The sequence below is a fragment of the Gekko japonicus genome, unplaced genomic scaffold (genome assembly GCF_001447785.1).
Source record: "Gekko japonicus isolate JY-2015 unplaced genomic scaffold, Gekko_japonicus_V1.1 scaffold61, whole genome shotgun sequence".
In the NCBI taxonomy this organism is placed as follows: domain Eukaryota; kingdom Metazoa; phylum Chordata; class Lepidosauria; order Squamata; family Gekkonidae; genus Gekko; species Gekko japonicus.
In genome coordinates, this window is record NW_015164183.1 from 378,710 (window position 1) to 396,210 (window position 17,501).

The window sequence follows — 17,501 nt, forward strand, 5'->3', positions numbered from 1 at the left end:
GTGAGGTTTGAGGAGGGGTGGGGCCTCAGACAGGTACAATGCCATCGACTCCACTCTCCAGACCAGCCATTTCCCCCTGGGTAACAATTGTGGCCAATCTCCAGGTGAGGGATGGAGATCACTCAACATTACAACTGCTCTTCAGGTAGCAGAGATCAGTTCCTCTGGAGAAAATGGTGGACTCTGTGTCATTATACCCTGCTGAGGTTGCCACAGCACATTGATGCTGAGTGCCCAAGGCCTTGGCACTCTCTCAGAGACCTGGGTAACAATTGTGGCCAATCTCCAGGTGAGGGATGGAGATCACTCAAAATTACAACTGCTCTTCAGGTAGCAGAGATCAGTTCCTCTGGAGAAAATGGTGGACTCTGTGTCATTATACCCTGCTGAGGTTGCCACAGCACATTGATGCTGAGTGCCCAAGGCCTTGGCACTCTCTCAGAGCCTCTTTCTAGAGCTTGTTGTATTTATTTCCACAATGGGCCTTATTCCTAGTATGTGTGTGTGTGTTTATACACACACACACACACACATGTACACACACTTGTCAGGCAGCCATCTGTTGCCTATTGCAACACTTGGGTGGCCTGTCTGCCATCGACCAGACCCCAAGCCTTTTTCATCACAGCTTCTGCTCTGTGGAATGGGCTCCCTGAAGAGGTGAGGGGGCCCCTCCCTTGGAAATCTTAAAAAGGCGTTGCAAGGCCTGCTTGTTTGCCAGGACTTTTGAGGGGCTTTGAATGGCAGGCACCTTTTAAGAATGGGGGAAAAGATTAGGGTTTTTTTTGTTTTGTTTTGGTTTTAACTGAAAATGTTTTGAACCATTATTTCAGACGGTGACTATGTTGGTCTACAGTAGTACAGCTAGATTTGAGCCCAGTATCACCTTAGAGACCAACAAGATTTTCAAGGTATACGTTTTTGAGAGTCAAAGGTCCCTTTGTCAGATACCATCTTTCGAAAACTTATGACTTGTTGGTCTTTAAGGTGCTACTGGAGATGAATATAGCTATTATTGTAAGCTATTATTGAAGCCATTTGAAAGCTGGGTATTCTTACAAATAGACTGTGTGGATTAGTTAAAACCTAGCTCCTATAAGATCTTCATGCAGGAAAAGGGTACTGCCCAAACAGAAACAAGGCTTAGGATCCAACCCCATATACTTTGTTTGGTTCCTACTATGATTGTCAGTGACAAGATCAATGTCATACCACAAGGAGTTCTTTTGGCAAACTTATATCTTCATATCTTCAGAGGAACAACTTGCTACCATTACATTCAATGCTTAGAGGATTTATTTTTGGCTTTTTTATATACCCTGAATGTAAACTTGATAATTCCGCAATTCTTCACTTCATTACTTGATGCTATACTTGGGCATGATACCAGAATACAAAACATATGTGTGCACTGTTAGGTGCAGATGTTCATGCACAGATTGTGCATGTCTTTTGAACTATCTATCCACACACACAAAATTAACGACTATATATAATATTCATTTATTCATTTGTTTTATTTAGTCTCTCTTGATAAGACTCAAAGCAGATGACAAAGTTTAGAACAATGCAATAGAAACAGTATAAAACATATAAAATCTGACATATCATGAACAGTACAAAAACTGGGTTATAGAAATTAGGAAACAATACAGTAAGAACACCAATGCAAGTAAGAATACAAAAACAGTGCCATAACCCTTTCCGTTGTGTATAATATTTTAAGATATTGTATATTATCTTAATATTGCATATTCCAGTACAAAAGAAAAAGCATGCCCTTCTCAACAAACATTAGTTTGGGAGCTAATACTCATCCTTTTCTGTTACTTTTAACATTTGTGCAATATCCCAAACAGTTTAAACCATTCTCCTGTTTATTTATTTATTTATTATTTTCAATTTATATACTGCCTTGCTGGGGAACTGTTATTAATACATCAATTTTATTTCAATGAAAAAATTAGAGATCTGATTAACAGTGATTAAATTCAAACTATGTCATCTGTGCATGTCTCCGTAAAAATGTGACCAAGACAGGATTGGACAGCTGCTAGTAATAATAATGATTTGTACAGACACCTACACATTCCATCCACATTTTAGGTTCTCGTATATATTTTGTGTCTAGGTATGTGTGTTAAATGCAAAATATAAAATGGGAATTAGCCCTTACAGCAAAACCTTTTCTTCAAATTCACATTAAGATTTTAATGTATGTTAATGAGACAGAGAACATATATTTTGTGAATTAAACTAGACTTTCAAAAGTACATATGAACATACAGTTGTGGGAATGTTTCCAAAATCACACATAAAAAAGGAAAGAAAAATGCTACCATTAGCCAAGTTAACTTTGTGATCAAATTATGAGCCATCATAAATCGAAAATTTCTAACATTTCTGTTTAGATCAGTTTTATAGAAAACTTACTGCTTGAAGTCTACTTGAAATTTCATGTTTAATTATTGAAATTAGTTATGAATATGGTAATGCTTGGTGAAAAAGATTACAAAAGGTGAAATATAAGAAATAAAAGTAAACTATCAACTGCATATCCATCCTTCATTTATGCCCTGCCTGAATTGATCACTTAAATTTAAATATTGAAATTTCCATATGCCACTTGATTGGCTAAAACTGCTATATGTGTGACAACCATCAAGTGTTAAATTATGTATTGGTATGAACTCTAAGATATAATGAAGAAAATGTGAAGTACTACATTATGCATATTATAAGTAGCTTTTGTCACTGTGCCAGTTTGATCATCCACTGATATATAGAGGAATATTTAATTCTTCAAAGTCAAAAATATTCTTGTTACGATTTAAGATGTTCTCTGATATTAAGAAAAACCTGTTAAGTGCTAGCTAATTCAGCTAGAACAACAACAACAAAATTACACGGTCAAATACCTTGGCTTTTCTCACCAGCTATACTACCTGTATGACTTTGGTCCCATTCACACGAGGGGAGTTGGGCCGGGAGCGGAACGGTTCGGGGGCGGAGCAAATGGCCGCGATCACACCACAACATCTGGGAAGCATAGTGCTTCCGTCCCTGAACTGGCCCATCCACACGATAATCCGGAGCAAGTTGGAACCACCTACTGAGGTGGTTCATCTCAATGGTGCGCCGCAAACCGGGAGTCTGATCGCTGGCGCATCCTTGCGCCGGCGCGTCCCCAGCTCCTAGCCAAACTGCGCATGCTCCAACATGCGCAGTTTGGCTGGCTCGCCATCAGATCTGTGCTTTCTCCCCGGCATCTGATCGTGCCGGGGAGAAAAGGCGGCGCGGCCAGGGGATCCGTGGGATCCCGCCAAGACGCTTCAACTTTGGCGCGGCTTTTAAAAGCCACACTTTTTGGCGGCTTTTCCCCTGCCGTGTGGCAGGGGCCAGTGTCTGTTGTGGGGAGGGGAAGGGAAAGGAGTTTGTAAGCCGCTCTGAGACTCCTTTGGGTCGTGAAGGGTGGGGTATAAATCCAATCTCTTCTCTTCTTTTAATGTATGTGTTTTCAGTAGAAAGGACTTCTTATTACAATCACCCTTCCTGCCAAACAATGCCAGGATCAAGCTAGGGTATCAGCAGCTTTTGTAGGTCAAAGGCTGCCAGAGTAACAATGCAATACTAATCAGGTCTACTCAGTATCCAACTCAAGTCTACTCAGTGAGGCTTCCTAACAGGAAAACGTTCTTAGGATCATATGTAAGCGTCTGGAGAGCTTAGCCCATTAAAAAGTTACACATGGGAAGGAGGCTACTGTTGTAGCATCAAGTTGCCAGTGATGAAAAGGAGCATTAATATACTACAAAGTATTTTTGTTACATACCCGCAGGGCTCTTTCTGTAGCAGGAACTCCTTTGCATATTAGGCAACACACCCCTAATGTAGCCAATCCTCCAAGAACTTACAGATCTCTTATTACAGGGGCTACTGTAAGCTCTTGGAGGATTGGCTACACTAGGGGTGTGTCGCCTAATATGCAAAGGAGTTCCTGCTACAAAAAGAGCCCTGTGTGATAATTGTACTACTATACCATATTATCTCTAAACTTCTATCATTCTTAGGTATCAGATGTGAATAAACATCAACAAATTGTAAATAAATGTGAGTTTAAACTGAAGCGTAGCTGTCAAGTTCAAAATCAAATCCACTCCAGTCCTTTACAAACTTGAAAGAGTTATGATGGGATTCACACCAAGTCTCTCACTACATCAGTTCCTCTTTCCCCTTCTATAATTTTTGTATAAGAATTCCTCAAATGATTTCCTCTTCATGCATCTGAAGAAGTGAGCTCTGACTCATGAAAGCTTATGCTTGAATAAATGTTAGTCTTCAAGGTGCCATTGGAGTTCTGTTTGATTAGGTAAAATTAGACCAATATTTGAGGAATGGCACAAGGTAAAATAGACAAATATTTATCTTCATTTCCCCTATCTAAGGGCAAAAATTGTTTGTCCCAGTGGCTCAGAAGCATTGGCTGGAAGAATTTAGGGGGGGCAGTATTGTTGTGGGGAATGGCATACTTCTGCCTGCCTTTGTGGATACAGGCTCGGATTTCAGTTCTGTGCTGAGGGGCTCCTTAAAGGAACAGATTAAGTGGGTGGGAGAAATGCCTATTCAGACCTATAACACACAAATCTCCAAATAGCCTGTGGCCCTAGTGCAGGAGTGGCCAAACTGTGACTCAGGAGCCACATGTGGCTCTTTCACACATATTATGCGGCTCCCAGTATTCCCCTCCCTGGGTAGGCTTGAAGTGGGGGGGAGCAGAAAAAGAAAGCAACTTTAAATGTGTTCTCAAAGCCACCCCCCCACACACAAGCTGGATTGGAGAAAGCATTTGTCTCTTTAAATCCAAGCCAAGCCAGCCAGCATGGGGGAAGGGGCTTGGAGGATGCATTTAAAGTTAAAGTTGCTTTCTTTCCACCTCCCCTTCCCTCCCTCCCTCCCTCATCTATTTGCTTTCTTTGTTGACAGTTTCTCTCTTTCTCACACTCTCTCCTTTCTTCCCACCTTTTAAAATCTTTCCACCTTTCTGTTTCTCTCTGCCTTCCTTCCTGCAGTCCCCTTCCCCCCTCCCCATCTATTTGCTTTCTTTGTTTCTTTTTCTCTTTCTTTCTCTCTCTCTTCCTTCCTCCCCCCTTCCCTCATCTATTTGCTTTCTTAGTTTCTCTCTCTCTTTCTTTCCACTTTGCATTCTTTCTTTCCACCTCTCTCTCTGTCTTATTCTCTCTCTTAGACAAATAAATACCAATAGCAAAATAAATATCATTACCAATACCTGTTTATACCCCTTTTGTTTTTATTTTTGGTATTCTCATATAATGTTAATAAAAATCAAACTTACATATTTTCCAATAAAAATGTGTGTGTGATATTTGCTCATGTCTTGCAGCTCTCAAACATCTGACGATTATCCTATGTGGCTCTTACATTAAGCAAGTTTGGCCACCCATGCCCTAATGCAAGTAAAGTTTTGCAACTGGGAAGGTGAATTGCCTGTGTTACTGCATTCTAATAAAGAGGCAAAGTACTTGATTGGAGGAGATGTGCTGTACAGGCAGGCTCATTGCAAGGATAGCACCAGGAGCCTGGCTCAACAGAGAGCAATCACCTGCAGCCAAGGAAGGCACAAATTATGGAGAAAGCAGCCCCTCCAGCAGATAAGCCATTGAGCCAACTGCCAGCTGAGGAGGGAGAACTGAAGAGTGCAGCAGCTTTTAAGGAGGCACAGCTTGATTTGGAGACCTTGCAGATAGATGCATTGGTAAGCATAAGCCCTTCAGCAGCTTTTAAGGAGGCACAGATTAATTGTGAGACCTTAAGGGACTACAGTTTATAAACTGATGTTGTGCCACCAGAGCTTAATGAAATTGTGACTACCAGGTTTGTTTGGTGCAATGAACTATTGTACCAGAATATTTGCCTAAGAATCACCCAGAGGGAATGGAACCAGTTCGTCAGCTTGTAGTTCCCTGATGTTACAGAGAGGAGATGCTTAAGGTGGTACATGACATACCTTTTGCAGGCCACCTGGGCATAAAAAAGACAAGCTAAAATCACCCAATCCTTCTACTGGCCTGAGGTGTGCAGACTTGTGGCACCTGTGAAGTCTGCCAGAAAGTGGGATTTCCACAAGATCATCCCAGGGTTCCTTTGTGTCTGTTTCCAGTCATCAGTCAAGTTTTCCCATGGATTTCTATCGACATCCCAGGCCCTCTGCCTAAGTCAAAGTCTGGTAAGCAATTTACTTTGTTGATCGTGGACCTTACAAGCTGATTCCCCACTTCATTTGCCTTGAGTTCCATCACTGCACAGAGTGTAGCCAGATCTCTGTTAGAGTTTAGTTTAACCTTTGGATGGCCTCAGGTGGTAATCTCAGGCCCCAGTCACACCAGGGGGGAAAGGCACGGCTGAAGTGCGGCTTTTTAGACCCACAACAAAAGAGAAGCGCGGCTGCGGGATCAGACAGATCCCCCGAGTTGCCACGCAGTTGCCTCCCGGCATGAACAGATGCCGGGGGGGGGGAGCCATGGACAGGAGAGGAGGTGAGCCCGTTGTGCATATGCGTGCATGCGCAGTTCGACAAGGCCTCAGATGCTGCAGGGAGACGGGTGCATCGGTGATCAGATGCCCGCCCGTGCTGCGCATCAACCAGTAGGTAGTACTGTTTTGGTGCTACCTTTTTGATGCACTGTTTCGCCTGGAAGGGCCGGATCGGGGACGGGTGCACTCCACTTCCCAGATGTTGCAGTATGATCGTGCCCGCTTGATGTGCCCCCGATCCGTCCCTCTCACATGGCAAATCCTCCCGTGTGACTGGGGCCTCAGAACAACTTTACTTCCAAATTGATACAGAAGGTTTATGAATTAGCAAAGATGAAGCACTCACCAGTGGTGGCTCACCATCAGAGGGCCAATGGCCTTGTGGAAAGGTATGTTGAGACTTTGGGCAAAATGTTAAAAGCTTATGCTGTAGAATATCCAGGGAGCTGGGATGTAGCCCTATGTCATTTTTGCCACTAGAGATTCTCTTTCAGCCAACCTGGGATGGTACTCTGCAAATGAGTTGATTTTGGGCAGGTAGATTACAGGGTCATTGTGTCTCTTAATAGACTCCTGGGATGGCACCTAGGCTGATGATATCCCTCCTAGTCTGACTGACTATCTTGGCAGGCTGAAGCAGACTATGCAGCAAGTGAAAAAAGCTGCCAGTGAATTTCTGAAGCAGGCACAAGATCAGCAAAAGGCCTATTATGACCAAAAGGCTAAGCCTAGAGGTTTTGCTGTCAAGGATAAGCTGCTACTGTTAAAACCAGATAATGTGTCCAAGCTAGCTGTTGCTTGGGAAGGTCCTTATGAGGTGTTGCAAAATATGGACAATGACAATTATCTGGTTAAAGAAGTGAATACTCAGAAAGAAGCTCAAGTAATTCACATTAATTGCCTGAAGTTGTTTTGGGAGAGAGTAGGACAGATGTTTCCAGAAAAAGCTGTGGAAGAGGAGAAATTCATCTTGCCTGATTTGATGGATGGGTTGATGGAAGCTGAAGGCATAGAGTGTGTGCAGATGGCCTCTACTTTAACTTTTCAGCAGCAAAATGAATTGAAACAGATTTGATTACTCAGAATAATGAAACTGGTGTGTATCCTCCAGTGAAATCTAGTAAAGTGAATTCTCCAGTAAAGAGTCCTGTTCTGATTGGGGGTCACCTATTGTGACTGAGCCCAAGAAAAGACTATCTAAAACTGCACCTGTTGAATGTCATTTCTGTGTGGACTTTAGAAAGCTAAATAAACTGACTGTTGTGGATCCATACACCACTCCCCAGATTGAGATTTTAATTGAAGATTAGGCCAGTGCAAGTGCCTTTGAATTCAGAAGCATCTGATAAAGCAGCATTTGTGTCACTTTGGGACATTATCAATTTGTATAGATGCTGTTTGGTTTGAATGGGGCATCTAAGAGCTTTCAAATATTAATGGATTCATTGCTTAATGGACTGTCTTTTGTACCAGTTTATCAAGGTGACGTTGCCATCTACAGTTCCACTTGAAATGAACACCTTGAGCATGTGCGTGAAATGCTTCAGAGAATTCATAATGCAGGACTGACTTATTAAGGCCTGTTAAGTGCCAATTTGAATGTAACTATATTGTTTCCCTGGTTGACCTGATTGGATTGAATAGTATTAGGCCTCATAAAGCTAAGATAGTCAGTATCATGGATTGGCCCAGGCTTGTTACCAAGAGAGACATGCAAGCTTTCCTAGGCCTCATCATTTTATTGGTCATTTTAGCCAACTAGCATCCCTGCTATTGGATTTGTGCAAAAAGAAGGTGCCCACCAGTGTCATCTTGTCACCTAAGTGTCAACATGCCTTTGAGACTTTGAAAAAGAGACTTTCAAGCACCTATCTTGGTTCCACCAGATATCTCAGTTCCACCAGCTTATGACAAGTCCTTTGTTGTCCAAACTGATGCTTCTTCAAGGGGCCTGGGCACCATGTTGTTATGGGGGGGGGAGATGGTGAATACCACCCATTGTTTATTTGAGCAGGAAATTTTTACCACGAGAGCAGGCTTATGCCATGGTGCAGAAAGAATGTCTGGGTATTGTATGGGCCCTAAACAAGCTGAAACCTTATCTGTGTGGTGTCAAGTTTTTCTTAGAAACTGATCATAACCCTTTGTCTTTCATCTATAGAAAAAAGGGAAACAATGCTCAAGTATTGAGGTGGGCCTTCAGCCTGCAAGCTTTCAGCTTTAGGTTACTCACATTAAAGGTAGCCAGAAACTGGTGGCAGACAGTCTGTCCTGCATGGGGGTGTGAGTAAATATCAAAGAAGGTTATTTCAGTAGTTCCTGCTTCAAAATGTATGTTTCTGTTTTGCTTACAGCGTTTATGCTGCTAAAACACCATTAATCTACCTCGCTTCATAGGAATGTAAATATAGTTGCTTTGCCTAGTTATAGTGAGCTTCAATCATGGTAACACCATAAATTTCAACTTCCAGAAGGGGAGGCATGTGAGGCAAAGCACTCTAATTTCCCTCAAGGGTTAACATGATTATGAGAAGGCCTATGGCTTGTAGGTGTCCATGACTGGGCCTTCCTGCAGATACCATCCTTATCTCTTTCAAGACTGAATTTGAGAATGTGGTAATTGGTTAACTGTGAGAATCTGTACTCAGTTGTGTAACCAGATGGGAGGGAGAAATTAAGAGCAGATGTTAACATCTTCTGGAAAGTTCCATCAAGGGGGATTTATGATTGGAACCAAGAGAACACCTGGGGCCAGAGGGCAAAAGACTATAATAAGGGTATAGGCTAGAGGGAAGCCATGCTGACTTTATGTTCATGCCATGCTAGTATGCTTTGATATGTTATGCTTCATCATTATTTATTTATTTATTTCTTCACATTTTTAGCCCGCCCTTCCCTGAGGTGGGCGCAGGGCACATAAAAACACTTAATTTATGCAAAATGTATTAGTTAATAATACAATAAAATTCAAATTTAAAGTAAAGGTAAAGGTTCCCTTGCTCGAAAGCCAGTCGAATCCGACTCTAGGGTTGCGGTGCTCATCTCTGTTTCAAAGCCGAAGAGCCAGTGCTGTCCGAAGATGTTTCCATGGTCATGTGACCGGCATGACTAAACACCAAGGCACGCGGAACTCTGTTACCTTCCCACTGAAGTGGTACCTATTTATCTACTTGCAATTTCTTGTTTTCGAACCGCTAGGTTGGCAGGAGCTGGAACTAGAGATGGGAGCTCACTCCGTCATGCGGCAACTCAGGTCTCGAACTGCTGAACTACTGACCTTCCACACCCTGCAGTTCAGCGTCTTAATCACTTGAGCCACTGCAGCTCCTTCAAATTTAAAACATCATCATAAATATTAAAATGGTGGTCACCCCTGATAACAAGACATTTTCTGGTTGTGGGAGGTTCCTGGCCATAGCCAGTAGTTGTTAACAGAGTGACAAACACATCATGATGGACTGCAACATATAGCATGCTTTTAGACTACAGCTTGGATTCTTATGCTGCAAGAATAAGGTATCTATCGTATTAGAACAGTTATCTTTTTATTTTCTCTGTTGCTAAGCTATAGCGACTGTACTGCATAATCTTTTTTGTTCTTTAAATAAACACATACATATATTTAAAAGGTCTGTTTTATTTGTGTGCATTTAACCTCAAGGACCCACAGGGCTGGGTATTGCTCAGGTGACAAGGAGCAGTGACCCAGGAGGCCCAGGCTTGGGTCTCTGACAGGGTGTAACTAGCACCTGTTGTTGACCACACAGGGCAAAAAGTCTATAAAGTGGAATTTTCCTCAGATATAGTTCTTTCCTTGACAGCATTCATATAGTAATACAAGTGTTTGTGAATTCAGGAATAAGTTTAAGAAATGTGATGATCCATTCATGGCCAAGGCCTTGTGGTAATTGACAGTAGGGTTATTGTAAACAGCACATCGTTGAGATGATAGTTTCTTTATAGGAGACAGGTACAAGTTTCTCTGTATCACACAGTGGCCAGAAATACCAGTGCCATCAGGAGGTCCAGCAGTGGGGCCAGGACATTTGAAGCCCTCCCATCAACTCCCTTTCTAGAGAACAACTAGTTAAAGAACTTTTTCCTTTAAACCACAGGGAGGAAAGGTTTGCATTGAACTATGAAGTTTGCAAAGAACAAACACAACAAAAAGCTTATGAAATACAATGAACACCTACATAAAACAAACAGGAGTCTTGAAGTTCTAACTTTTGTTAAATTCCAGCATAAGCGTACTAAAGCCCACTTTGATGCATAAGGTGTTTCCACAGCTGACATATATAAATAAAGGTAAAGGTTTCCCTTGCTCGAAAGCTAGTCAAATCTGACTCTAGGGGGTGGTGCTCATCTCCATTTCCAAGCCGAAGAGCCAGCGCTGTCCAAAGACTTCTCTGTGGTCATGTGGCCGGCATGACTAAACGCTGAAGCGCACGGAATGCTGTTAGCTTCCCACCAAAGTGGTACCTATTTATCTATTTGCAATTTCTTGCTTTCAAACTGCTAGGTCAGCAGGAGCTGGGGCCAGAGACGGGAGCTCACTCCGTCATGCAGCACTCGGGTCTCAAACTGCCAAACTACAGACCTTCCGGTCTGCAGCTCAGCATCTTAACCTCTGAGCCACCGCAGCTTCATGACATATATAAATAGTGGGGCTCAAATGCCATGAAAATCAAGACGTCTGGGCAGGTTTGACAATGCTTTCTAAAATTCATATGCAATCTATTAAAGTATAGTGCCAGTTCACAATTGCAATAATTGGTGATAATGCAGTCTCCATAGTTTTGCTGAGCTGATTAATGCCCAGTTTTTATTAGGGTATTTTATATTGTCATGATTTCAATTAGGCTATAATCCACTTTCAACATGTTATTACAAGTTAAAGCCAGTTTGCAAATACAGTAAATGCTGCATGTTGGCATAGCAACTGTCCATCCTCGGTTGAAATCTCATAGGGGGCCTGTTACTCGGATCACCCAGGTCGGAATCCATGGTGGGCCCTTCACATAGTTGCAGGCATAGACTGGGTCCTCAGAGAAGAACCCACGGGGTGCTTCCTGTTGTTCCGCCCCTGGAGCATGGTCAGGGGGCCAGTTCGGATGCAAGAGAGGACACAGTCACACCCGGTGAGTTTGGCAACTTCTTCTACCTATATCGGCCGGTCTGGGAGGTCGTCGAGGAGCTGGACCTGCTGCGTGGGCGCCAGGTTGGGATCGCACCCTGGAAGAGGCAGCTGGCTCATGGTGACCCATGGCTTTACCAGAGCAGTGGAGAAGGTCGTACTGGTAACCCACCAGGAATTTCAACCAGTGCAGAACCCGGGGGGACAGTATTTGGGGCATCTGGTGATCTGAAGCCAAGAGACCTAAGAGCAGTTTGTGATCAGTGATGATGAAGAAGTGGCGGCCGTAGAGGTAGTGGTGACATTTCTGCACCCCCACCACAATCGCCAAAGCCTCCTCATTGATCTGCACATAGTTGTGCTCGGCCGAGGACAGAGTTTGGGAATAAGAAGCCACCAGTATCTCCCAGCTGGCTGGCAGCCAGTGGCCCAAAACCGCCCCCACGCCATAGGGCGAGGCGTCGCAGGCAAGCATGACAAGGAGGGACTCATTGAATTGGGCAAGCACCGAGTTTGACACGAGGAGTGCTTTCACCGCCCGGAAAGCAGTTGCGTGCCATGGACCCGACATCCAGGGTGCTAACTTGTCCAAGAGGCGATGAAGGGGCTCAGCCACCACCGCCTTGTGCAGCAGAAATGAGTGATAGAAATGTAATAGGCCTAAGAAGGCCTGCAATTCAGTCTTAGAGGACGGAGTCGGGGCATCTACAATAGCCTTTATTTTATCTTGTGTTGGGTGTATTCCATGCGCATCCACTCGGAACCCCAGAAAGTCCCCACTGGGGACCCCGAGAATGCATTTCTCCTTCTTGACCTTGAGTCCCACTTCGATGAAATGGCACAGCACATCCCTCAAGCGATCCGCGAAGACGTCTGCTGCAGGCGCCATGATCAGAACGTTGTGAAAGAATGGAACGACTCTGGGAAGCCCTTTAAGCAAAGTGTCCATTAATTGCTGGAAAATGCCGGAAGCCACACTTACTCCAAACTGTAACCGCCACACCTTAAATGCCCCCATGTGTGTAGCGATGGTCTGGGCCTCTGCCATGGCATCATCCACTGGCAGCTACTGATAGGCCTGGGCCAAGTCCAGCTTCCCAAACACCCTGGCCCCAGCTAGTGACACCAAGACATGGCTGACCACACGTGGTCCTGTAGTGCCTTATTGATTGTGCACTTATAGTCCGCACAGATCCTGATGTCTCCGTTTGACTTGATGGGAGTGACTATGGGAGTTTCCCATTTCGCATGGGAGACTGGCTCTAAGACCCCTTGGCTGACCAGGTAGTCCAGTTCAGCCTCTATCTTAGGACGGAGTACTAGCGGGGGGTTCCTGTTCTTTATCCTGATGGGGCAGACTGCCGGGTCAAGTTTAAGAGATACGGGGGACCCGGTGTAGCATCTGAGCGACCCATTTAACACTGAGGGGAATTCCTGGCACAACTCGCTGAAATCCCCGGGCCCCATCTGATTGATTCCCGTCACCGTCAAGCCTAGAGTGTCGAACCACGCAAGACCCAATAAGCTGGTGAGAGGGGCCCACACCACCACTAGTTCCAAGATGCCCTTGAAAGCCTGGTACTTGACCCAGAACTGGCCCACCCCCTTGATGGCTACAGGGTTCCGCTGAAAGTCCCTTAGTCAGAGGCCTGTGGCTTTTAGTGGGGGGTCCCCGGTTGGGCACAACCTCCGGAGGGTGTCCTCCGATATAATGGACAGGGAAGATCCAGTGTCTGTCTTCATAATGCAAAGAGCACCCTCTATGGACACAGTCACTGTAAGTTTGTGGGCAGACCCATGGGGTAGGTAATGTACCTGATTGTTGTAGATGTTGGTGAAGTGGCCCTCAGTGGTCCCCTGGTGTGCAGAGGCGATCTTTGATCCCTGCGAGTAGCAGGCACGGCTGATGTGGCCCTGTTTCCCACATTCTCGGCAGACGGCATCCTGGAACCTGCAGGTCCTGCGTTCATGGGGATTGCCGCAGCTGGTGCAAGTGATGGCCCCAGGGCATTTTGCAGAGTCGCATGCGAGCAGCTGATGGACAGCGACCCTTGGGAGCACTGGAGCAGCCACAATGTGTCACCTGGTGGACATCGTCCTCCTCTGAGAAGTCAGACTCCTGAGCAGTTGAAGCTTGGTGGATGGCATGTGTTTGCGGCTGGCGATCCTTCGCATCTTCTCGAACCCGGTGGCCATTTGCAGGGTGGTGTCGAGGGTAAGGTTGACCTGGTGCATGAGTTTTCCCCGCAGCTTAGCCTCACGAACTCCCCAAAGGAACTGGGTCAGCAGGGAGTCTGTCAGGTTAAGAAACTCACATTTGCAGTGGAGGTCTGCGAGGTACTCATTGGCTGATTCACTGGGGTTCTACGTCCTCACTATGAAGTCCATCCAGATGGCCCACTTAGAAGGCTTCAGGGTGTAGTAATTGTTGAGGGCGGTGATCAGCTCGTTGTATGTGGCTGTCTCCAGTGTCTTGGGCACCACGAGGTTCTTGGCCAGACTAATGGTAATGACACCGTATGTGCTCAGTAATCACGATTTTTTTAGTTTGACATCGGTTTCGCCTCTGATGTTCAGAAACTGTTTCAGCTGAGCGACCCATGCCTCCCAGTACTCCGGATGTGTTGGGTCGAAGGTTGCAAGATGCTGTCCCGGAGCTGCAGCCATGACTCGTGGCGGTGGCGGAGCAGGGGCCCGGTGCAATACTGCGGAGGCTGATGTCTGCAGATCACCGGTGTGAACGGGGAGTGATGGAGAGCTCCAGGGCTCCTCCGTGGTGCTCAGTTTGGAGCTCATGGTCGCGGTGGAGTCAGGCTAGCTCACAGGATCCCACCTTCATTGCCAGTGAAAAATACTGGAAGCAGAGGCTCAGCATAGTGAAAAAGCTCAAGCTTTATTAGGTTACATCTGGAACGAAGATAACGAAGCTGGTCCAAGCCCGGCTTAAATTTGTGCACAACACCACACCTCACACACGCCCTGTCATGATCTGGATTGTGCCACCAGAGGCCTACTAGGTCCAAGAAGCCTGGCTAGCCGTAGGTGAGGCTGGGCCTACAACTCCCAGAAGCCCCTGGGAGGTTTTGGAGCCAAAATGGGCCAATAGGAAAAGAGGAGGGCTGGGAATAAACGTTCTGGAGCAGCAGGAAGAGCTGTTCTTTCTTCCAGAGGGCAGAGCCAGAAGAGAGGTTGCTGCAGGGAAAAACCCCTCATCCTGAGGGAGGGGTGTGTAGTGTAAGGCCACTTGAGATAGTGAGCTAGGGACAGTATATTTAGACGCGTAAGGGCATTTTATTTCTTTTCTTTTCACCCACTTACTGTTATTATTCTACACCTTGTTGTTTGACCTCCTATAAAATAAACCTTTTTCTTGTTTTACTCTGCCTGGTCCTCACACCTGTTATTTGGCCTAAAGGGAGGTCTGAAGATCTTGGGAGGGTACTCTGGGCCTTCTCAAGGGAACCTAAATCCAGAGTGGTGGCAGTGTCAGGTGACACCCCACCTGACATGCCCACCACCCGTGATAGCTCCTATTTACAAGTTGCAGCCCTGATAGGGCTACTCTCGGATCTGGGCAAATCCATAGGTGCACCCTTGGATTTGTGGTGGCTATTGTCTGTAGGATCGAAGGTCGGTGTCCGCTTGACTGCGTGGTCGGGCCCATGTGGCCGTGGCCCTCTTAAACCCCCGATACATTACACCCCCCAAAAAAATAGATCCAGCCCAATGTCTGAAACAGCCCTAAAGCTGTGCCAAGAATGAACACAACCAAGTGAAGACTGCACACAACCACATGCAACCGAAGGAGGGAGGAAGGGATGGAACCAATTGGGTGATGGGACCCAGGCCTCATGACCTAAATGAGGGGAGGACCAAAAGGAAAACTCAGCTTCTGAGGTCTGCTCCTGGCTCCAGCCCCACAGGCTGACACAGCCGCCAGTGACTGGCTGGCCTCCAGAAGGCTTGCAGCCACAGAGGCAAAGCCCTAGCTGCAACTACAGCTTGAGGATGTAACTGCCTTTTCCCAACCCTTCCTCCAGTCCTCTGACCACAAAGCAGCCCCAGGTAAAGTTTTTTAGTTCCAATTTACAGATTTTTCCTCCATTTTCTTTTGTTTCTCTTATTGGCCTTCCTTACACCTGTATCATCATTAGAATAACCTTGCAATGGTGCAATTAAGTCATTTAAAATGACATTTTATAACAATATTTTTAAAATCTCTGTGTAGAAACAAAACTACAATTGTATAAATTTCTTACTCAGAATATTATTCTTGAAAAAAGCTATAAATAATTTCTTGCCTGAAGTCTGCATGCGCTAATAGCAAACTCAGCCATGTGTAACCATGATACACTGCAATGGAATATTAGAGACAACAGCTTTAATGGTTTTCATGGCACCTCTGTCTAATTTGTATCCAGATTTGGGTATTTAGCAGTAACAAGTTTAAGGCATACTGTTATCTCTCCTGCCAGTTTACATCACCAGGGAGATACAAGATGAGAAATGTCTCACTTTCTTTGCACTGAGCCAATTTGAGGTGCAGTGTTAATTACAAAGACTGGAGAAAAATCTTTAATAATTACCCTTCATTAATTTTGTGATGAATGAAGAATCTTAAAAAGGATGGAAAGGGATCCACATCCCCTTAATCCATGCAGAAGGTTTTTTAAAAAATAAATAAATAAAGCAAGTGTTTTTATTTGCAGGGAAATAGGTGAAATGTGGTCAATATCTGACTGCCATTGTATATGAAGGGGAAAAGAAATAAACCAAGAGAAGTAGTACTTACATATTTTTCTGTTTAACTAAGAGATGGTAAAAACTTCAGTTTTAAATATGAAAATCCCTCAAGACATTGATTCTAAGGCATATTTATTATTCATAGTTGCAAGAAGGCTTTCAAAGGGTAAAGAATGGTCAGTTGATTTTTTTTCTACATGGAATTTTAGAAAAAAAAGTGAAAAGGACAAAAAAAGAGAGAAATGGGAGAGCCCAGAGGATTTATTCTTTCTGCCAGATGGTGGACAGTGGTCTAGACCAGGCATTTATCTGTAACCATAGTAAGAATCACTGGAGAGTAGCATCCTCCTGCACTTACAAAGAAGTGCAGAAGCTGAAGAATGCTGGCATAAAACATAATTTAAGAGGGAAACGAAAACGCGGGAACTCTTTCTCCAGGGAGATTTGTCTGTCCCCTTACATTACCATCTTCTGCCAGCAGGTGAAGACTTTTTTGTTTCATTTGTTTCGTTGTTTCAATGACCCCTCCTTCCTGACTCATGTTTTAATTGTTGCTGTGGCAGAAGGTGCCTGCTCTGGCTTGCAGGCCTTGTTCTGCCCTGCCCTCCTAGAAGTTCCCAACTCCCTGGAGGGGCCTTTCTTTCACTTTCAGGGTAGTTCACCACCACCACCTGATCATTGTAGGGATTTCCCACTGAGGGGATCAGGACCTCTAGCTTCCCGTCCGGACCTGTAGTCAGAAACTTTGGGTTGGTGGGGCATGGAGAACTGTTGTGGGGCAGCAGGGGAAAGGCAGGAGGGAGGGAGAGGGGTGGCCACCTGGCTTCCCTGTTTGTTTGTTGCTTTTTTGTTGTTGTTGTTCAGTCCCACAGTCGAGTCCGACTCTTCGCGACCCCATGGACTAGATCCCGCCAGGCCCTCTGAAATGTTCGATGGACTTAAGTAATATAATACAAATTCCAGAAGTCTGTCTGGAATGTTGGTCTGTCACAACAAAAACAACAAGTGGCTATCCCAGAATATATGGGTGGCACAAGGGTGTTGTATTACCCTTTCATGGAAAAATAAA